General features: G+C 45.5%; 1 long non-coding RNA gene across 1 annotated transcript in view; it reads right to left on the bottom strand.

The window, feature by feature from the left end:
* LOC148135881 (uncharacterized) overlaps positions 1-22,561 on the bottom strand; it is a 44,742-nt gene extending 22,181 nt beyond the window's left edge. Inside the window, exons 1-3 of the long non-coding RNA XR_015754808.1 lie at positions 22,250-22,561; positions 20,099-20,227; positions 2,045-2,156 (exon numbers count right to left, since the gene is read on the bottom strand). This is a non-coding gene — a long non-coding RNA (uncharacterized LOC148135881). The remainder of the gene's footprint in view (positions 1-2,044; positions 2,157-20,098; positions 20,228-22,249) is intronic.
* Positions 22,562-23,045: the final 484 nt, after the last annotated feature.

Here is a 23,045-nt window from a genome sequence, read left to right as displayed (position 1 = left end):
TTGTTTGGTTTCAGACTGACAGCAGAAAGGGTTGTACGAGTTCTTGTTTATCAATCTGAAAAAGGTAACTTACAGGGTCAGCAGGTCATAGAGAAGGCAAATCAAATGCTGCCACTTATTAGAAAGGGAATGGAGTCTAAAAATAGGAAGGTCTTGCTAAAACTATGCAAGGTACAAGTCAGACCACACCCAGAATACTATGAACAGTGTGAGTGCCCGAAGGAATGATATTCTTCTATTGGAGGCAGGTCAGAGAAGGGTCGCTTGGCTGATCCTGGAAATGGATGAATTTTCCAATAAGAGGTGGATTAGATTGAGTTTGCACCCAACTGATGTTTAGAAAACATGACAGAAAAATTGAATGCAAGATTCAAGATTCGGAAGAGCTTTGATCAAGTACATGCTGGGAAGTAGGAAATTAGAAAGTACAGCACAGCAATAGGCCCTTCGGCCCACCATGGCTGTGCCGACCATGATGATATTCTCAACACATGCCACCTGCCCCGACATGGTCCATATCCCTCTATTCTCTGCCTGTTCAATGATGTTATTGTAAACAATCTAGTACACAATCCAGGATGCTATCTAATACAGCACTGACACTTATTAGTTATCTAGTGTGGATGGAGACCACTGTCACACACAGTTGCTGTACTACCCTTGCTGTAAGTATATTCAGTGTTCTGACTGTAACCACATTTGCATTCCCACCACTGGTTGGTCCCTATAAAAGAATTCCGGCCAATGATTGTTGCTGCTTGTTTATTCCCAGCTCCATCCAATAGCCTCCAAATTTTGGATTTCAGTTCCACGTCGCAATTTCATTAAAGCATTAAGCTCATCCTTTCTTCACTCCTTGGTGGCTTTTTGCCAAGCCTGCCTCGATCCCAACAAACCTTCAATATTTCCTTCCCAGCAATTATCATTCTGTTTTTACATCGCCAGAATGACAGTTCCATCATATCTGCTCTCTGTCATTCCATCTGCCTTATGTCGAATGCAGGGAGTCATTCCTCAGTAGTGTGAGGTTGAACAGATGGTACAGGTTACAGAGATAGTGAGGCTTACAGGGGCTGGAGGATGTTAGAGTTAAACAAAGTTACATCTGGTCAAGAATGTCAGTGGGACAAAGGGGTTTGGGGATTGGAGGAATTTATACAGATGATAGATGGAGCTGGATTAGCTTCTGGAGATAGGGATAGGGATGGATATAGGGAGAGGCAGACAGACTGTGAGGCACATACAGGTGGTGTTTCAGAGAGAAGAGTTTTGTGTGTATAACAGAGATATGGAAGGTTATAGCGACTGAACACGTTCACAGATATAAGAAGGCTTCTAGGTTCAGGAAGGCTCCATAGATCGGAAGGCAATGGAGAATGCCAGGTTACGGGGTTGGAGACAGTAACACAGATGGGGAGGGTTGCACAAATTGGAAGAGGTTCCTGTGGTCAGGCGGGTTGGTGGAGACAGGGTGAAGTTTATGTAGATTAAGATTGAAGGTTTGGAGAACGATAAGGAAGTTACGATTTTTTTCACAGAAAAGGATGGGTTGTAGGAGCTGGAGAAGTTTACCCAGATAGGGACGGATGGAGAGGTTAAAGGCAAATACATAGACATAGAGAGTGGTTTTGTTATGAGGGGCTTACAGGGACAGACAGGACTGTGAGGTTTACAGGGATGAAGGAATTTAGTATCCACTGGAGAAGTTTCTGGATTAGGGTGTTAGGGATTGGAGAACCTGACAGAAACAGAGAGCATTATGTGGACTAGAAGAGCTTCCAAACAGAGGAAGGATTATCGGGACTGGAGGATATTACAGAGATCACTAGTCCAACATGGGCCAGGATTGATGCTTGGGGCTTCTGTGCTGTCTCTGTGAGGACCAGTACAGCAAAGGTGAATGCAGGACCCTGACAAGATGATGTGAATGAAGCCTAGAATGTTGCTGTTCCTTGCCCAGTTCTGTGTCTATATCCTGTCTTCCGGGTCTGAATACAGAAGGCCACAAACTCCTCCCTGTGCTGTTTACTGTGAGTGATCTTACCGGCTGCAGGATTTACTGAAGGCTCCAGACCTCCCTCTCCATCTCTCTCTGGCTGACTAAGCATCTTCAATGAGGTGATGGATGAGAGAGGAGTTAGCAACATCCTGATTACCTGCATGAGACAGAAATAGACAGAATGGAAAATTAGACTGATGCAGTGAGGATAACTCATCTAGAGTAGCACTGAGTCCGGCAGAGATCACGAAAATCCCAGTCTCTGTCCCTGGTCTGTGCTATTGCTGATCAGAGGATTATTTTGGATCAGGATCTCAGACCAGCTGCAAGAGTGAGAGGAGCTGACAGAGGCAGCAATTAGAACCACACAGTGAGGGATACCACATGGAGAGATAATGAGTGATATCACCAAAGTGCATGAAGGTGTCAGGATCAAACAACAGTCATGGTGAAAGGGTTTCGATTCATGGTGCACGGGGATCAGTACTCAGTGATGGGTGAACTACGAGTGGAACAGGTGATAACCTCAGGTTATTCTCACCCGACTGTTCATCCAGAATTTAATGCCGATGTCAACTACACCAATCTAACTGATTAATATCCTTTAAGGAAGGAAATCGGTTATCGACAGCAGGTCTGGCCTACATGTGACTCCAGACGCAAAGTAACGAGATTTACTCTCAACTGTCCCCTGAAGTTACCTGGCAAGCAACTCAGCTCTAGGGCAGCTCATGGGGTGGGCATGAAATGCTGGCCAGAAAGAGACAGCAACATCCCACGATGGAATTAAAAACAACCGTGCTGGGAGCAGTGGCCTGGCCAATCGTGTCAGTAGGTTTATGGACAGGACTTTAAACTGACAGAGAGGATGCAGGGACAAGGTTCAGGTGAAAGGAACTTTCCAAATCCAAATAGAAATGGTGAAGCATCGGAACAGCACGGGGTTGTGACTGAAGACAAGCAGAAATGAACAGGAAGGGACAGAGTTTAACTATAACTGTACATCAGGGAATTAGGCTGTGACAGGAAATTGTGGGAAAAAGTCAATTACAATGTTCTTTCTTTGGAATGGACAAAGTACCTGCCATAAGGTAATAGACTTGTGACACCGAGATAAATAATATTCGGTCACCAGAAAGGTGTGGTTATAGGAGAAACAAAAGGTGGAACATAAATATTGAATTGTACACATCCTTGAGGGGTCTCAGGGAGTGCAGGATGGGTAACCCTGACAGTAATGGGTAACAAAGGCATTACAGAGAAAGACTTTGACATCAGATGATGCAGCTGAATCAGCCTGAATGCAGAATCTGGGTAACATGTGTCAAAAACACAAGGAGGAGAACAGTTTTGAGGCGGCCTGACAATATTTCATTGCTCAACACTGTTACACATTCCAATGAATTCCTGTGTAATGCAAAGGCACTGTGATAATTTTGGGAGACTTCAATGTTTGTCAAAAATGATATTCTCCGAACTCCTCTCCGAATGTTTTTGTCAGTGTTTCTTTAAATAACACATTGAGTAAATGGCCAGGGATATGATTATCTCAGATCGACCATTGGGTGATGAAGCTGAGTGAAGGAGTAATGTCACACTGAGATATCCGCGGGGAAATTGTCGTGTAGTGGAATTCAAAGGGCTGATGGATTTTTAAAGTGACCATAAAGCACACCCTGCAATCACAACCAAAGCCATTTACATGTATTTGAGAGGAAAACTGACCAAGGTAAACAGGGGAAATAGTGAAGTGTATGGCTGGAAATGGACAGTGGAAAACATTCAGTCATGGAGGTGTACAGCACAGAATCAGGGCCTTCGGTGTCCAACTCGTTCATGCCACCCATATATCCTAAAATAATCTCGTCTTATTTGCCAACACTTGGCCCTAATCCCTCTCAACCCTTCCTGTTCGTATACCCATCCAGATGCCTTTTAAATGCAGTCATTGTACCAGTCTCCACCACTTCCTCTAGCAGTTCATTCTATACACACATCACCCTCTGCCTGAAAACATTGTCCCTTAGGTTCCTTTTATATCTTTCCCCTCTCACCCTGAAGCTAGGCTGTCCGGTTCTGGGCTCCACTACCTCAGAGAAAAGACCTTGTCTGTTAAACCTATCCATGCTTCTCTTGTGGGCGGCACGGTGGCACGGTGGGCAGCATGGTGGCACAGTGGGCGGCACGGTGGCACAGTGGTTAGCACTGCTGCCTCACAGCGCCTGAGACCCGGGTTCAATTCCCGCCTCAGGCGACTGACTGTGTGGAGTTTGCACGTTCTCCCTGCGTCTCCGTGGGTTTCCTCCGGGTGCTCCGGTTTCCTGCCACAGTCCAAAGATGTGCAGGTCAGGTGAATTGGCCATGCTGAATTGCCCGTAGTGTTAGGTAAGGGGTAAATGTAGGGGTATGGGTGGGTTGCGCTTCGGCGGGTCGGTGTGGACTTGGTGGGCCGAAGGGCCTGTTTCCACACTGTAATGTAATGTAAAAAAAAATAATGTAATGAGTTTATAAATCTCTGTATGGTCACCCATCAGCCTCAAATACCCCAGCCCATTTAACCTCTCCCTAAAGCACAAATCTTCCAATCCTAGCAACATCCTTGCAAATCTTTTCTGAAACCATTAAATTTACAAAAAATCCTTCCGATAGGAAGGAGACAAGTATTGCACACAATATTCCAAAAGTCACTTATCCAATGTCCTGTACAGCCAGAACATGACCTCCCAACTCCTCTAATCAATGCTCTGATCAGTAAAAGCAAACATACCAAACACCTTCTTCACTATCCTATCTACCTGCGACTCTATTTTCAAGGAGCTATGAATCTGCATTCCAAAGTTTCTTTGTTCAGCAACACTCTCTAGGAACATACCATTAAGTGAGTAAGTCCTGCTGAGATTTTCTTTCCCAAAATGCAGCACCTCACATTTATCTAAATTAAACTCCATCTGCCACACCTCAGCCCATTGGCCCATCGGATACAGATCCCGTTGTAATCTGAGGTAACATTCTTTGCTATCCACAACACCTCCAATTTTGGTGTCATCTATAAACTTACTAATTACACCTCGTATGTTCACATCCAAAACATTTATATAAATAACAAAAATAGTGGATCCAGCACCGATCCTTGTAGCGCTCCACTGGTCACAGGTCTCCAGTCTGAAAAACAACTTTCCACCACCACCCTCTGTCTTCTACCTTCGGGCGAGTTCTGTATCCAAATGGCTGGTTTTCCTTGTATTCCATGAGATTTAACATTGCTCACCAATTTCACATGTGGAAACTTTGCGAACACCTTATTGAATTCCATACCGCTCACATTGACTGCTCTGCCCTCATCAATCCTTTTTGTTATTTTTTCAAAAACCTCAATTCAATTTCTTGAGACATGATTTCCCATGCATAAAGCAATGCTGACTATCCATAATTAGACACTGACTTTCTAAACACATGCAAATCCTGTCCCTCATGATTCCCTCCTTTAACGTGCCCACCACTGACGTCAGGCGAACCGGTCTGTAGTTCCCTGGCTTCTTCTTACCACCTTGCTTAAATAGTGGCACCACGTTAGCCAACCTCCAGTCTTCTGGCACCTCACCTGGGACAATCGATGATACAAATATTTCAGCACGGGGCCCAGCAATCACTTCCCTTGCTTTCCACAGAGTTCGAGGGTACACCTGATCAGGCCCTGGTAAGGTCCGAAGGAGTGTTGCAGAACAAAGAGTCCTTGGATTGCAGGTTCATAGCTCCTCGAAAGTGGAGTTGCAGGTAGATAGGATAGTGAGGAAGCGTTTGGTATGCTTTCCTTTATTGGTCAGCGTATTGAGTACAGGAGTTGGGAGGTCATGTTGCGACTGTACAGGACATTGGTTAGGCCACTGTTGGAATATTGCTTGCAATTCTGGTCTCCTTCCTAACCGAAAGATGTTGTGAAATTTGAAAGGGCTCGGAAAAGCTTTACAAGGATGTTGCCAGGGTTGGAGGATTTGAGCTCTAGGGAGAGGCTGAACAGGCTGGGGCTGTTTTACCTGGAGCATCGGAGGCTGAGGGGAGACCTTATGGAGGTTTACAAAATTATGAGGGGCCCGTATGGGATAAATATACAAAGTCTTTTCCCTGGTGTCGGGGAGTACAGAACTAGAGGGCATAGATTTAGGGTGCGGGGGAAAGATATGAAAGAGACTGAGGGGCAACTTTTTCACACAGAGGGTAGTACGTGTATGGAATGAGCTGCCAGAGGAAGTGGTGGAGACTCAGGTGGTACTAGATTGGGTTGGGATATCTGGTCGGCGTGGATGGGTTGGACTGAAGGGTCTTTTTTCATATTGTACATCTCTATGACCTGATAAGGTCCTGAGAGTTTATCCATCTTTATGCATTTCAAGACATCCAGCACCTCCTCCTCTGTAATATGGACATTTTGCAAGTTGACACCATCTATTTCCCTACATTCTATATCTTCCATGTCCTCCCCACAGTAAATACTGATGTAAAACACTTGTTTAATATCTCCCAATCTCCTGCAGATCCACGTGCAGGCTGCCTTGCTGATCTTCAAGGGGCCCTATTCTCTCCCTAGTTACCATTTTGTCCTTTATATTTTTATAAAAATCCTTTGGATTCTCCTTAATCCTATTTGCCAAAGCTACCTCATGTCCCCCTTTCGCCCTCCTGATCTTCAGCTTTAGTATACGCCTGCTGCCTTTATATTCTCCTAAGGATTCACACTCTCTCCTGAGATATGTTTACTTCTCTCTTAACTTAAACCTCAATTTCTCTCCTCATCCAGCATTCCAAACACCTACTGGCCTAGCCTTTCACCCTCACAGGAATATGTCTCCTGCCTCCAAACTGCTGTTCTCATTTTAGAAGGCATTACAATTTCCAGTGATAAAGGTGTCATTCTCTCAAAATGGAAACTTCCCAGTTCCTGCATCTCATGAAATGTTTGCTGGAAAATAATGACAAAACAAAGAACTTTCCAAAGAAAGGCTTCGATAAGGCGAGCTCTGATCAGTTACATAGATCTGGAGGTTACCAAATGCACGGAGAGTGCTTTCTACCAGAGCAGCACCAGGTCAGTATCAGGCATACAGACAGAATGGGCAAATAGATTCACATCTGAACTCCCATCTCCCGGCCTGGGAACCTGAAGGGTGCATAGCCATTCTAGAGAGTTATGCAGATATCTGGAATGTTGCTGTGGCAAAAAGAGGTTTCAGTAATTTTGAAGGTTTATGCTAATAAAGGAGGTTACAGAGGTAAGGGGGATTATCGGGACTTTAAGAGGTTTCCCAGTTTATGATGTTGGAGGGATTGGAGGAAGTTACCAAGATAGGGTGGGTTTAAGATTGAGGAATTCCGCGGACAACCTTTACAGGGAGAAAGGCAGTATTTTTGACAGTGTGGAGGAACAGAAGAATCTTGGGGCCCACATCCATTGATCCCTCAAAGCTGCTACTCAAGTGGTTAGCCTTATTCAGAATGCATGTGGTGTGTTGGCTTTCATTAGCAGAGAGATTGAGTTTAAGAGCGATGAGGTTATGCTGCAGCTCTATCAAGACAAGTGTGGTTAGACAACACTTGGTATATTGCGTTCAGTTCTGGTTGCCTCATCATCAGAAAGATGTAGAAGCTATAGAGAGGGTGTAGAGGAGATTTACCAGATGCTGCCTGGACTGGAGGGGAGATCTTATAGAGAAAGGTTGAGGGAGTTAGGGCTTTTCTTTTTGGAATGAAAAGGGACAAGAGATGACTTACTGGAGGTGAACGAGATGATTTGAGGCTTAGATAGAGAGGATAGCCACATACTTTTCCCATTGCAAAAATGGAAATAAGAAGGGGACATAAAGTGAAGGTGATCAGAGGAAGATTTTACAGGAGATATCAGGGGTGTTCTTTGCACACAGTGTAGCAGGTGCGTACAATGCACTGCCAACAGTGGTAGTAGAGTCCGATACATTAGGGACATTTAGTGAACTCTTAGACAAGCAAATGGCTGATAATAAAATGTAGGGTCAGTAGGATAAATGATCGACACAACATTGAGGGCCAAAGGGCCTTTCGCTGTGCTGTACTGTTCTTCGATCTAAATAGGGAGGGTTACAATGGCACAAAGAGGTTTCAGAAAGCTGCAGAGGATGGGATCTGAATGAAGAGACACAAATAGGAAGGTGTGCTCGGATTGTCAGAGGTAACACAGACAGCAATGGTCTGGAGCAGACAACCCAGACTGGGGGTGCTGTGGGGACTGGAGGTAACTTCACAGGGAGGGAGGACCATAGAGCCACAAGAGGTTACAGAGCTATAGGGCCTGCAGGAGTTCATGGAGATGGGGAGGTTGGGAGAGATGGAGCAGTTTACACAGAAAAGGATGTTGGTAGGATGGGATGTTTCACACAGACAGGAGTGTTTGAGGTGAATGGAGCAGATTGTGGAAATCAAGACGGTTTTATAGATTAGAAGAACACACAGCTATGTGGATAGCAGTCGCGACTGAAGATGTTTATAGTTATAGAAAGGCTAAGTTTCTGCAGGTTATTTAGATATAGAGGATGTGGAGTTAGACAATTTTACCAGGAGGAAAGCACAGCAATTTTGGTTAGAGACAGTTTCACGGATGAGGGAGCATTAGTAACCTCCTCCAGTTTGGTCAAAGTGGGAAGGGTTGTAGGGGAGGGTGACGTTTCCACAGATAGGGGTGTAAGAGCTGGAGATGGTTCTGGAGATGAGTAGATGGATGGAGAGACTGGAACAGCTTGCATTGACAGGGTGGGAGATAGCCACGGGAGGATGTTACACATATAGTGAGTCTTTTTGGAAGTGGATCAGATAGTCACAGGCATTGGAGTGAGTTCTACAGATCAGGGATGCTGCACGGACCCGAGAGGATTGTACGGTCTAAAAAATTGATTGTATCTTTCGGTCTGGAAAAAGATACAAATAACTTAAAGTCAATGTATGGGTGGATGATGAACAGACTGGAAGACCTGACATTGACAGGATGGGTGATAGGCAAGGGAGGATGTTACACAGATAGTGAGTCTTTTTGGAACTGGATCAGATAGTCACAGACATTGCAGTGAGATCTACAGATCAGGAGTGCTGCAGGGACCTGAGAGGATTGCAAGGTCTCCACAGATTGATGATATCTTTAGGACTGGAAGAAGATACGAATAGCTTAAACTCTATGTATACTGTTTTCTTTTTCCTGAACAGAGCCTCAATATCCCTCAGCAGCCAGGGATCTCTGAACCTGCCAGATTCTCCCTTCACTGGAACACACTGGCCCAGGATTCTTGAGATCACCCTTTTAAAAGCCTCCCATTTGTCAGTCATTCCTTTTCCTTCACACATACTCACCCAATCGATGGTAATCATAATGTAGAGGAGACGTTGTTGGACTGGGGTGGACAATGTTAAAAATCACACAACACCAGGTTCCAGTCCAGCAGGTTTATTTGGAGGCACTAGGCTTCAGAGCACTGCTTCTTCATCAGGTGGTTGTGGAGCACAGTCGTACGGCACAGAATTTATAGCAACAGGATGGCAATGTCATGGAACGTAATATCAAACACATTTAGTTTCTGCCTTTCACTTTTAGGATGACCACCTGCGCTTCGAAAGCTGGTGCTTCGAAATAAACCTGTTGGACTATAACCTGGTGTTGTGCGATTTTTTAATTCACCCGATCAACCTCTGCTCGATTCTGCCAAATAGCCCCAAAATTGGCCCTGCTCCAGTTTCACACCTTATTCTGTGGACCTGTTTGATCTTTTTCCATAACTATGTTAAAACTAAGACAGTTGTGGTCACTGGACCCAAAGTGTTCTCTGATTGATTATTCAGTGACTTGCCTGACCACGCTGTCTGAGGGGAGGTCCGGTGTTGCACCCACCTGAGTAGAGTTAGGCCTTGTTCGAGTTACATCTTGATTTCAGAAAACTTCTTGGACACATTTGACAAATTGAATTCCGTATGGGCCTTTTAATCTGTGGGTGGCCCAGTCCATCCAGGGGAAGTTAACATCTCCAACCAATACTACATTATTATTTCATTAGGTACCTGCAATCTCTCTACACATCTGTTCCTCTCACATCCGCTGGCTATTTGGGAATCTTGAAGACTGTCAGAACAGAGTGCACACCCCCTTTTTGTTTCTAACGTCTAAACATATGGCCTCATTTGATGACTCTTAAAGAGTATCCTCTCGAAGCGCTGTTGTTCTGCCATCCCTTATCAAAAGGGCAGCTCCCCCTCCTCACTTAATTGTCCTTCTGTCACGCCTGAAGCATCTGTATCCTGGAACACTGAGCTGCCAGTCCTGCCCTTCTCTCAGCCATGTTTCTGTTATGGTTATAATATCCCAGTCCCCAGAGCAAATCCACGCTCTGAGCTCGTCTTCCTTACCAGTCAGGCCTCGTGCATTGAAATAAATGCATGTTAAACCAAAAGTCTTTTCCCTACCTTGGCTGTGCCCTTGGATATCCTGAATAGCAAACTTGTTCTCGATGGCTGATGCATTTTTCTGTTGACTGGTCGATAGGCCCTCCCTTATTGAGAGTCCCTGCCAAACCTTTTTAAACCCTCCCCGAATAACACTAACAAATCTCCCCGCTGGGATACTGGCGTCCCTCTGGTTCAAGTCAAACCCATCATCTTGTATAGGTCACCTCTACCCCAAAAGAGATCTCAGTGATCCAAACCTTAACCCCACCCCCACCAGCTCCTCAGCCACACATGTATCTGGCCTATCTTTCTATTTCTATCCTCACTGGGGCAGGTGGCACTGAGAGCAATCTGGAGATCACTTCCCTTGAGGTCCTGCTTTTTAACTTCGTACCTAACTCCTGATACTCATTTCACAGGACCCCATCCCATCGTCTACCTCTGTCATGTGGACCGATGTGCACAATGACCTCTGGATGTTCATCCTCCCCTTCAGAATGTTCAGTAACCGCTCAGAGACATCCTTGACCCTGGTTACCAGGAGGCAGCACACCACCTGGGGTCTCTTCTGCGGGCACACAGTTTCCTGTCTGTCCCCCTCACAACTGAGTCTCCTATCAGTATCTCTTTCTTCGAGAGGTTCTGGCAAACATATACTGGGAAGACTATCTGCAGTTTGTCCATATTTGGAAAGTGGGAGTATGTTAAAGTGATACAGTGAGAATTCAGGGCCAGTGTGTTCCTGACGAGGGAATAGTAAAGGCAGCAAATCCAGTAAATACTGATCAAGCGACATCGTGAGTTTTAAAAAGAAAACACAGTGCAATAAAACCAGGTGAAGCCATTCAAAAGTGTAGGGACTGCAAGGATATCCTTAGAAATGAGGGACACACAATGACCATAAAATATCCTTGTCAGATACTATTAAGGAAAAGTCACAAGGTATCTTATCAATATGTTTAGAATAAGAGGATTACTGAGGAAGTAATGAGGCCTGTTAGAAATAAAAGAGACAATCTGTGCATGTAGGTGAGGTCTTCAATGAATAATTCTCATCTGCATTCACACAGGAGCCAGGGATTTTAGTTGGGATGGTGAGGTTCGAGAACATGTTAAGATCAATACGGAGGAGGTATTAAATGTTTTCATAGGCATAAAGCTGGAGAAATCCCCAGTGCCCAATAAAATGTATCCCAGGCTGCTATGGGAGGTAAGGGAGGAGGTTGCTGGGGCCCTGGTGGATATATTTAATAGTTTTCTGGTCACAGATGAAGTGCCGAATGACTGGAGGATCACTAATGTGGTTCCTTTGTTCAGGAGCAGCAGGGATAGGCCAGGTAATTACAGAGCAGATAGTCTGACAGCAGGGGGAGGGACATTATTGGAAACAATTCTGAGGACAAATCAACACTTAAAAAGGTAAAGATCATCTCGGCTCAATCCTCACGGATTTGGGAGAGGAGGATACTGTCTGAGAAAGTCAGTGGAGTGTTTTGAAATGGTGTCTAAACGTATTGATGAGGGCAATGCAGATGTTACATGGAATTGAATAAGGCCTTTGACAAGTTCACACACGGAAGGCTGATCCAAAAGTAAAAAGCCATTGGGTTCCAAGGCAAGTTGGTAAATTGGATCCACAATTGGTGGACAGACTGCTTCGTGTTTGAAATTCCTTCACCAGTGGGTGTACCACAGGGATCTGTGCAGGAACCATTGCTGTTTATAATGGGCATTAACAACTCGGATGTGAAAGCAGAATGAACCATTAGTAGGCTCGCAAATGACATGAAAGGTGAGGTTCTGTCCACAGTGCGACGGTTGATCTCAGCCTACAGTTCAATGTCTTTCAGATGATAATTTGAGCAGGGTTTAGAGTGATCGAAGTGAGATAATACCCTGTGGGAGGAATGATAAGCGACAGACAGACATAATGAATGTTAGGTCCTTGTGGAGTGCTGAGGAATACAGGGACCTTGGTGGACAAGTCCATAGATCCCTGAAGGGGTTAGCACAGGGAGACAGGGTGGGGAATGGACCTGACCTGGGGGTGGGATGTGGACCAACATTCTGGTGGGGCAAATTAGAGAAGCGGCTTGAGAGTGTATAAACTAGTGGACCTTAAACTGTCATAAAGACAGAAAGAAGATTGAGACTGTTACACAAGTTAAAGAGAGCAATTCCAACAGACAAGGCAGGCAAGAACATAGCAGGGAATAGGGAAAAACTGATGATTAACCTGCATTTATTTCAATGCAAGGGGCCTGACAGCTAAGGAAGATGAACACGGGGATGGATGGGTATATGGGACTTGGAGATTATAGTTATCATTGTGCTACTATCTGTGTGGAATATGCACATTCTCCCCGTGTCTGCGTGGGTTTCCTCCGGGTGCTCTGGTTTCCTCCCACAGTCACAAAGATGTGCAGTTTAGGTGAATTGGCTATGCTAAGTTGCCCGTCATGTTTGGTGAAGATGTAAATGTAGGGGAATGGGTCTTGGTGGGTTGCTCTTCGGAGAGTCAGTGTAGACGTTTTGGACCAAAGGGCCTGTTTCCACACTGGAAGTAAACTAATCTAATCAAATCATTACAGAAACACTGCTGAGGGAGGGATAGGACCAACAAATCATTGTTTCAAGGTAGAGAGACCACAGGAAGCATGGAAGGGTTGGCAAGAGAGGAAGGACACGTGGTGGTGGGTTTTGAGTGCATGAACCATCACAGCAATACTTAGAGAGGACATTCTTATGGGATTGGCCACTGTGTTAGTGGAACTGTGAAATAAGAATGGGTCATCAATTTGATACGAGTGTACAGACCCTGAATAACCTGTGGCAGACTGAGGAACAAATATGTTGGGAGACCTCCTGTCTGTATCTGACATATAGGTAAAAACAATGACTGCAGATGCTGGAAACCAGATTCTGGATTAGTGGTGCTAGAAGAGCACAGCAGTTCAGGCAGCATCCGAGGACAGGCAAAATCCGATTTTGCCTGTCCTCGGATTTTGCCTGTCCTCGGATGCTGCCTGAAGTGCTGTGCTCTTCCAGCACCACTAATCCTGTATCTGACATATGCTTACTTCTTTTTCTGAAATAAAACCTCAAATTTTCTAATCATCCAGCATTCCCTACACCTTACCAGCCTTTCCTTTCACCCTAACAGGAATGCTGGATACTGTCTCTGGACTGCCGTTATCTCATTTTGGAAGGCTTCCCAATTTCCAATGGTAAAGGTTTCATTCTCTCAAAATGGAAACTCCCCAATTACTGCATCTTGCGGAATTGTCACTTGAAAATAATGAAAAAAATAAAGAACATTCCAAACAAAGGCTTGGATGTGGTGAGCTCTGGTCAGTCACGTAAATATACACGGAGAATGCTTTCTACCTGAGCAGCACCAGGTCAGTGTCAGGCACACAGTCAGAATGGGCAAATAGATTCACATCTGAGCTCACATCTCCCAGCCTGGCAATCTGAAGCTGTGCACAGCCATCATGATAAATATCTGCATAAATAGTCCAATCAAAAAGAGTCAGTCATTTAAATTGTAATATCCTTCAGGTTCCACAAACCATTCTCGGTCCCATCCTGTAGGTTCTATGAATCCTGCTCCCTCTAGCCTCCTCAGGATCCACGTCCCTTCATACATTTGTACCATCCTCCAGATTCTGCAGCCCTTCTTACTTCTGTAACATGACCCGGACTCTACAACCCTTCCTTTACTCTGCAATATTCCCCAGAGGGGACTAGAGGGTGATGGGGTTGCAGAGACAGTGAATGAGATCAGGATGAGACGGTATTGCAGATATTAGGAATACTGCTGTGGTAAAAAAAGGAGGCTTCAGGACTTTTGAGGGCAGATGCTAATAAAGGAGGTTACAGAGCGAAGGAGGATTGTCGGGATATGAAGAGGTTTCACTGTTTGCGAGAGTTGTAGGGATCACAGGAAGTTACCAAGATAGGGAGGGTGTAAGATTGCAGGATTCCACAGACAACCTTTACAGGGTGAAAGGCAGGATTCTTGACAGTGTGGAGGAACAGAAGAATCTTGAAGTCCACGTCCATAGATCCCTCAATGTTATCACTCAAGTTGATTGCCTTGTTCAGAAGGTGTTTGTTGTGTTGGCTTTCATTAGCAGCGGGATTGAGTTTAAGTTCCATGAAGTTATGCTGCAGCTCTATCTGGTTAGAGAACATTTGGTATATTGTGTTCAGTTCTGGCTGCCTCATTATCAGAAAGATGTGGAAGCTTTAGAGAGGGTGCAGAGTAGATTTATCAGGAGTGGAGGTCTAATGAAGGTAGGTTGAGAGCATTTGGGCTTTTCTCATTGGAATGAAAAAGGATGAGGAGTGACTTGATAGAAGTGAACGAGATGATTTGAGGCCTCGATAGAGAGGATAACCAGATACTTCTCCCATTGCAAAAATGGCTATAACGAGGGAACATAAATGGAAGGTGTTTGGAGAATGTTTAACGGGAGATGTGATAGGGTTTTTTTTTTTACACACAGAGTGGCAGATGCATGGAATGGACCGCCAATATTTGTAGTGGAGACCAATACATTAGTTACATAAGCAACACTTAGATAGGCACTTGGATGATAGTAAAATGTGGGGCCTTTAGTTTAGTTTAATCTGAGAGTAGGATAAAGGGTCAGTGCAACATCGAGGGCCGAAGGGCCTGCTCTGTGCTGTACCGCTCTATATTCTAAATAAGGAGGCTCACAATGGCACAAAGAGGTTTCAGAAAGCTGGAGAGATGGGATCGGAATTAAGAGACACAAATAGGAATGGTTGCTAGGATTGTCAGGAGGTAACAGACACAGCAATGGTCTGACCTGGAGCAAACGACCCAGACTGGGAGGGGTGTGGGGACTGGAGGTGGTTTCACAGGGAGGGAGGACCAGAGAGTCACAGGGTGTTACAGAAATGTGGAGAGCTGTAGGGTCTACAGGAGTTCATGGAGATGAGGAGGTGGGGAGGGATGCAGCAGTTACAGGCATAAAGATGTTGATAGGATGGGGTGGTTTGCACAGACAGGGGTGTTTTATGTGAATGGAGCAGATTACAGAAATCTAGACGGTTTTATAGATTAGAAGAACAAACAGACATGTGGAGGGCAGTCGTGACTGAAGATGTTTATAGTTATTGAAAGGCTTAGGTTCTGCAAGTTATTTAGGTATAGAGGGTGTGGTGTCTTACAATTTTAGCAGGAGATAAGGACATCCATTTTGGTGGGAGGCAGTTTCACAGATAAGGGAGCATTAGTAACTCCTGCAGTTTGGTCAAAGTGGGAAAGTTTGTAGGGGAAGGTGACATTTACACAGATAGGGGTGTAAGAGATGGAGAAGGTTATGGAGATGAGCAGATGAGGGACAGAATGGAAGACCTGACATTGACAGGATGGGTGAAAGGCAAGGGAGGATGTTACACAGATAGTGAGTCTTTTCGGAACTGGATCAGATAGTCACAGGCATTGCAGTGAGTTATAAAGATCAGGAGTGCTGCAGGGACCTGAGATTGATCATGTCCTTCGGACTGGAAGAAGATATGAATAGCTGAAACTCTATGTATGCTGTTTGCTTTTTCCTGAACAGAGCCACAATATCCCTCATCAGCCAGGGATCCCTGAACCTGCCAGATTTTCCCTTCACTCTAACAGGGACATACTGGCCCTGGATTCTTGAGATCACACTTTTAGAAGCATCCCGTTTTCCAGTCATTCATTTTTCTTCAAACAGTCTTGCCCAATCGATGATAGTCATAATGTGGAGGAGCCGGTGGTGGCTGGGATGGGCAAAGTTAAAAATCACACAACCCCAGCTTCCAGTCCAGCAGGTTTATTCGGAGGCACTAGGTTTCGGAGCGCTACTTCATCAGGTGGTTGTGGAGCACAATCTTAAGGCTCAGAATTTATAGCAACATGATAGCAGTGTCATGGAATGTAATATCAAACACATGTTGTCTAAGCCTTTCATCTTTTAGGCTGATCACCTGCGCTTTGAAAGCTAGTGCTTTGAAATAAACCTGTTGGACTATAACTTGGTGTTGTGTGATTTTTAATTCACCCAATTCACCTCTGCTCAATCCTGCCTCATGTCCCCAAATCTGGCCCTGCTCCAGTTTCACACCTTAATCTGTCAATCTGCCTGATCTTTTTCCATAACAATGTTAAAACGAAGACAGTTGTGGTCACTGGACCCAAAGGATAGGCCAGGTAATTACAGAGCAGACAGTCTGACAACAGGGGGAGGGAAATTATTGGGAACAATTCTGAGGGACAGTTTGAATCAATAACTGAAAAGGCAGGAAGCAATTAGGGATATTCAGCATGGATTTGGCAAAGGAAGATCCTGTCTGATGAATTCAGCTGAGTTTTCTTTGAAATTATGATTGAAAAATCTTGATGAGGGCAGTGCAGATGATGTGGGTTCCATTGGGTTCAGTACTGCCTTTGACAAGGTCCCACATGGAAGGCTGGTCCAAAAGGGAAGAGCCACTAGGATCCAAGGCAAGTTGGGAAATTGGATCCAACACTGGTGGAAGGTTGTTTCGGTGATGAGGAGCCTTTCACCAGCGGATGTACCACAGGGATCTGTGCAGGAACCATCGCTGTTTATTATGTACATTAATGAGTTGGATGTGATAGCAGAAGGTTTACAGATGACATGAAGGGTGAGGGTGTTGTCCACAGTGAGGGGGATTGTCTCAGGCTAGAGACTGAAGTTTGAAGTTGGGACTGAATTTCAAAGAGTCATTTCAAGCGATAAGGCAGGCAAGAGCAGAGCAGGCAATGAGGGAAAACCGATCAATAAAACTGCACTGACTTTGATGTAAAAGGCCTGACAGTTAAGGCAGATGAGCGCATGGCATGGATGGGAACATGGGACTGAAAATTCACAGGTATTACAGAACAACAGCAGAGGGAGGGAGGGGACCGGCAGCACAATGTTCCAGGGGACAGATGCTGCAGGAAGGACAGAAGGGGAGCTGAGAGAGGAGGAGAGCTGCTGGTTCTGATTGGTGAAACATCCCAGCAGGACTGAGAGAGGATATTCCTGCGGGACCGCCCAGTGAGGACAAAAAGGGGACATGACATAGCTTTGGCAAATAGAATTAAGGAGAATGCAAAGGGTTTTTACAAATATACTAAGGACAAAAGGGTAACTGGGGAGAGAATAGGGCCCCACAAAGATCAGCAAGGCGGCCTTTGTGTGGAGCCACAGAAAATGGGGGAGCTACTAAATGAATATTTGCATCAGTATTTACTGTGGAAAAGGATATCGAAGATATAAACTGTAGGGAAATCGATGATGACATCTTTCAAAAAGTCCAGATATACAGAGGAGGAAGTGCCGGATATCTTGAAATGCTTAAAGGTGGATAAATCCCCAGGACTTGGTCAGGTGTACTCGAGAACTCTGTGAGAAGCTAGAGAAGTGATTGCTGGGCCTCTTGCTGAGATAGTTGTATCATCGATAGTCACAGGTGACATGCCGGAAGACTGGAGGTTGGCAAAAGTGGTGCCACTGTTTAAGACGGGCGGTAAAGACAAGTCAGGGAACTATAGACCGGTGAGCCTGACCTCGGTGGTGGGCAAGTTGTTGGAGGGAATCCTGAGGGACAGGATGTACATGTATTTGGAAAGGCAAGGACTGATTAGGGATAGTCAACATTGCTTTGTGCGTGGGAAATCAAGAAGTAACAAAGTAACAAAGACGATTGATGAGGGCAGAGTGATAGATGTGATCTGTATGGATTTCAGTAAGGCATTCAACAAGGTTTCCCCATGGGAGACTGATTAGCAAGGTTAGATCTCATGGATTACAGGGAAAACTAGCCATTTGGATACAGAACTGGCTCAAAGGTAAAAGAGTGGTGGTGGAGGGTTGTTTTTCAGATTGGAGACCTGTAACCAGTGGAGTGCCACAAGGATTGGTGCTGGGTCCTCTACATTTTGTCAATTACATAAATGATTTGGATGCGAGCATAAGAGGTACAGTTAGTAAGTTTGCAGATGACACCAAAATTGGAGGTGCAGTGGACAGCGAAGACGGTTTCCTCAGATCTGGAACAGGTGGGCCAATGGGCTAAGTGGCAGATGGAGTTTAATTCAGATAAATACAAGGTGTTGCATTTTGGGAAAGCAAATCTTAGCAGGACTTAGACGTAATGGTAAGATGCACGGGAGTGTTGCTGAACAAACAGACCTTGGAGTGCAGGTTCATAGCTCTTTGGCAGTGGAGTCACAGGTAGATAGGATAGTGAAGAAGGGATTTTGTATGCTTTCCTTTATTGGTCAGAGTATTGAGTACAGGAGTTGGGAGGTCATGTTGCGGCTGCACAGGACATTGGTTAGGCCACTGTTGGAGTATTTTGTGCAATTCTGGTCTCCTTGCTATTGGAAAGATGTTGTGAAACTTGAAAGGGATCAGAAAAGATTTACAAGGATTTTGCCTGGGTTGGAGTGTTTGAGCCAGTGGGAGAGGCTGAACAGGTTGGAGCTGTTTTCCCTGGAGTGTCGGAGGCTGAGGGGTGACCTTACAGTGGTTTACAAAATTATGAGGGGTATGGATAAATGGATGATAGGATAAATAGACAAACTCTTTTCCCTGGGGTTGGGGAGTGCAGAACTAGAGGGCATAGATTTAGGGTGAGAGGAGAAAGATATAAAAGAGACCTAAGGGGCAACTTTTTCACACAGAGAATGGTACGTGTATGGAGTGAGCTGCCAGAGGATGTGGTGGAGGCTGGTACAATTGCAACATTTAAGAGGCATTTGGATGGGTATATGAATAGGAAGGGTTTGGAGGGATATGGGCCGGGTGTTGGCAGGTGGGACTAGATTGGGTTGGGATATCTGGTCGGCGTGGATGGGTTGTTTCCATATTGTACATCTCTATGACTCTATGACTCATGGGGGTTATAGAAATAAACTGCGTGGTTGCATCTGGAGGAGATTAAAGGCATAGAGGTTTGCAGTTTCTGAAGGAAATTACATGAAGCGGGACCAGCAGAGTTTACAGAGACTGAGTGCGTTTTAGAGACAGGAAGAGTTCATAGTCATCATTAGAAATGTAGAAACCAATTTATGAGAGAAGCAGAGTCACTCTGCTTTGTGTCCAAAGACAAGGAGGAGTCTAACAGCTGGTGGAGTTACGAAGATACAGAACTTTTTTGTTGTCGTGACTGGAAGGTTACAGAGATCATGAAGGTAATAGGAGTTCAAAAAAGTCACAAAGACAGGGAAGTTTTTCAGGTCTGGAAAGGGCTACACTGACAGGGATGGCTTAAGGAACTGACAAGTTGTTTTTCACAGTTAAGGAGAGATGTGACAGAACCCGGGATTAAAGGCAAAGGCAGAAACTTGGAGAGTTTTACTGATATGAGGAGCTTACAGGGATAAGCAGGATTGTAGGGGCTGATAGAGATAGGGGAAGTGGTATCGATGAAACAGACAGCAGAGATACTGACAGACATAGGGAGGGTTCTGTGGAACAGATGAATTTACAGACAAGATGGTGATAATGAAGCCTGAGAATTTTCTCATGTTCCTTGCCCAGCATTGTTCCTACATCATGCCCTCAGGGTCTGAATTAAAGTCCACTAACTCCTCCCTGTGCTGTTTACTGTGAGTGATCTTACCGATTGCAGGATTTACTGAAGGCTCCAGATCTCACTCTCCATCTCTCTCTGGCTGACCAACTGTCTTCAATGTGGTGATGGACGAGACAGGAATTGGGAATTCTGTTGAGTCAGGGACATCAGGAATACCTACAGGAGTCAGAGAAGTAGACAGAATGAAAAATTACATTGATGCAATGAAGGTTACACATGGAGAATGGCACTGAGTCCCACAGAGATCTGGAAATTCCCAGTCTCCATCCATGGCCTGTGCAGTTGCTTCCCTCTGGAGTGGAGAATGCTGTTGGCTCAGGATCTGGAATAGCTGGAAGAGCGAGAGACACTGACAGAGACAGCAATTAGACCCACACAGTGAGGGATACCACATGGAGAGAGACAGTGATATCAGCAGAATGCAGGAATGTATCAGGATCACACAACGGGTATTATCAGAAGTGGTTCTGACCAGTGAGCACTGCTACCAGTACTCAGAGAAGACTGAGTTATTTTATTGGGATAGGCTCCTCTGGTACCAGATTATGCAGTGTGTTATAAATGGACACAGATGAGGAGGGGGACAGGTCTGAGGTGAATGGAAATTCCCAAGTCCAAAGAGAAAGGTTGAAATATTGGAACACCATGGAGATGTGAATGAAGACCAAAAGAAAGAAACAGTAAGGGACTGAGTTTAATTGAAATATGACATTGTCAAACAGATTGGTGACAGGAAATTATTGGTTAAAATAAAGTAAATGCCTTTTCTGCCCCTCACAATTCCTCATACACCACAAGTGACATCACTTCCTGAAGAAGGGCTAATGCCCGAAACGTCGATTCTCCTGTTCCCTAGATGCTGCCTGACCTGCTGCGCTTTTCCAGCAACACATTTCCATCTCTGACATCACTTCCACCCCTCACATCATCGCTGATGTCACACACGCAGTGATTTCCACGCTCCCCCACTGCCGTGTTTGCCACCACTTCCGCCCACATCAACGCTACTCACCTGCATTCTGCTGACACCCCCCCCAGGTCCCGTCACCATCCCAGCCCCCAGAACCCTGAGGGGAACACCGCCCCTGCTCATGACTCCATCCCCATTCCCCCTAACACCACACCCACTCCAGTTACAGGCTCCATCGCCTCCTCTACATTGGGGAGACTGGACACCTCCTAGCGGAGCACTTTAGGGAACATCTCTGGTACACCCGCACCAATCAACCCCACCGCCCTATGGCCCAACATTTCAACTCCCCCTCCCACTCTGCCGAGGACATGCAGCTCCTGTGCTTCCTCCACCACCACTTCCTTACCGCCCAACGCCTGGAGGAAGAACGCCTCACCTTCCGGCTCGGAACACTTCAACCCCAGGGCATCAATGTGGTCTTCACCAGTTTCCTCATTTCCCCTTCCCCCATCTCACCCCCCTCCAGCCTTCCAGCTCAGCACCACACTCATGACCTATCTCCCTTTCCACCTATCCATTCCACCCTCGCACCCCCATCCCCACCCCCATTCACCCATTGTACTCTTTGCTACCTTCCTCCATCCTCCACTCTGACCTATCACCTTCTTCCCCACCCCATTCACCTATTGTGCTCTATGCTACTTTCTCCCCATCCCCACTCCCCTCTCATTTATCTCCCCACTCTGCTGGCTCCCGGCATCTGTTCCTGATAAAGGAAACATCAATTTTCCTGTTCCTGGGATGCTGCCTGACCTGCTGAGCTTTTCCAGCACCACTCTAATCTAGACTCTGGTTTCCAGCATCTGTAGTCCTTGTTTTTACCTTATTGGAGGAGCAGACTACCGAGGTAAGGCATGTTGTAGACACTGAAGCAAGTTACAGCGATAGGGCTGGTAGTCTGGAATGCAGTACATTTCAAGTATGTGGAGGGAGTATCGGGAAGGGAGGAGGTTACAGCGATAGGATCTGTTATAGGAATTAAATATTATTGAAGACACTGGACCACAAGACATGCCATAGATACACTGTTGCAGAGTAGTGAGTTTTAATATGACAGAACTTACATTGGGGTGGTGATTGAGCCTGGAGTCTGTGTGTGTGTGTACTGTGCTCCCCCTCCAGCACTGTATCTATGTCATGTTGTGTTAACAGATGTTTGGAGCCCTCTCATTGTTCTTTGCTCTGTGCACTGTGGGTGACCTTACTTCACTACAGGATTTATTGAAGGATCCAGATCTCCTTTCCCTTTGTCTCTCTCTGGCAGACCAACTGCGTTCCATGTGGTGATGGACGATCCACCCAGCAGCTGGGAAGGCTATTGAGTCAGGACTTTCCTGAGTAACTACAGGAGACAGAGAAATAGACAGAATGGGAAATAAAACAGATGCAGTGAGGGTTACACATGGAGGATGGCACTGAGTTCCACAGAGGTCTGGAAAATGGAGCGATATTAAGTAATATTCCCAGATTGCTGGAAGGTGTCAGGATCACACAATTGTGTCGGAAAAATGGGTTTAGCTTCATGATGCCCTGGTATCAGTGCTCAGGGATGAGCACCCAGTGAGCAGGCGAAGTGATGGCCGAGTGGTATTATTGCGAGAGAATGTATCCAAAACCTCAGCTCATGTTCAGGGGAGGCAGGATTGAATCCCGCCATCTGAAAAGGAGACATTTGAAATCAATAATTTTAAAAATAATAATTAACAATCCACAAATAAGTATGAAACCATTGCTGATATACAACAAATCCAAACACTTGTCCTTTCGAGAAGGACATCTGCCCATCCTCACGTGGTCTGCACAACATCCCCACAGCAAAGTGTTTGCCTCTCGATTACCCTCTGAAATGGCCGAGCACGTTACTCAGTTCAAGGGCTTCTAGGACAGGGGAAGAAAGGCTGGTCAGCCAGAGACTCACACATCCCATACCTGATTTAAAAATCTATTAGGATGGTCCCCCTGGAACTGTGCTGGGACCAGGGTCCTGGCCAATCATGTCGG

Source organism: Chiloscyllium plagiosum, unplaced genomic scaffold (assembly GCF_037043375.1).
Source record: "Chiloscyllium plagiosum isolate Xiang-an unplaced genomic scaffold, Cpla_swu_hap1 HiC_scaffold_48, whole genome shotgun sequence".
In the NCBI taxonomy this organism is placed as follows: Eukaryota; Metazoa; Chordata; class Chondrichthyes; order Orectolobiformes; family Hemiscylliidae; genus Chiloscyllium; species Chiloscyllium plagiosum.
The sequence above is the reverse complement of the archived record's forward strand: the minus strand, read 5'-3'. Positions and strand labels throughout refer to the sequence as shown.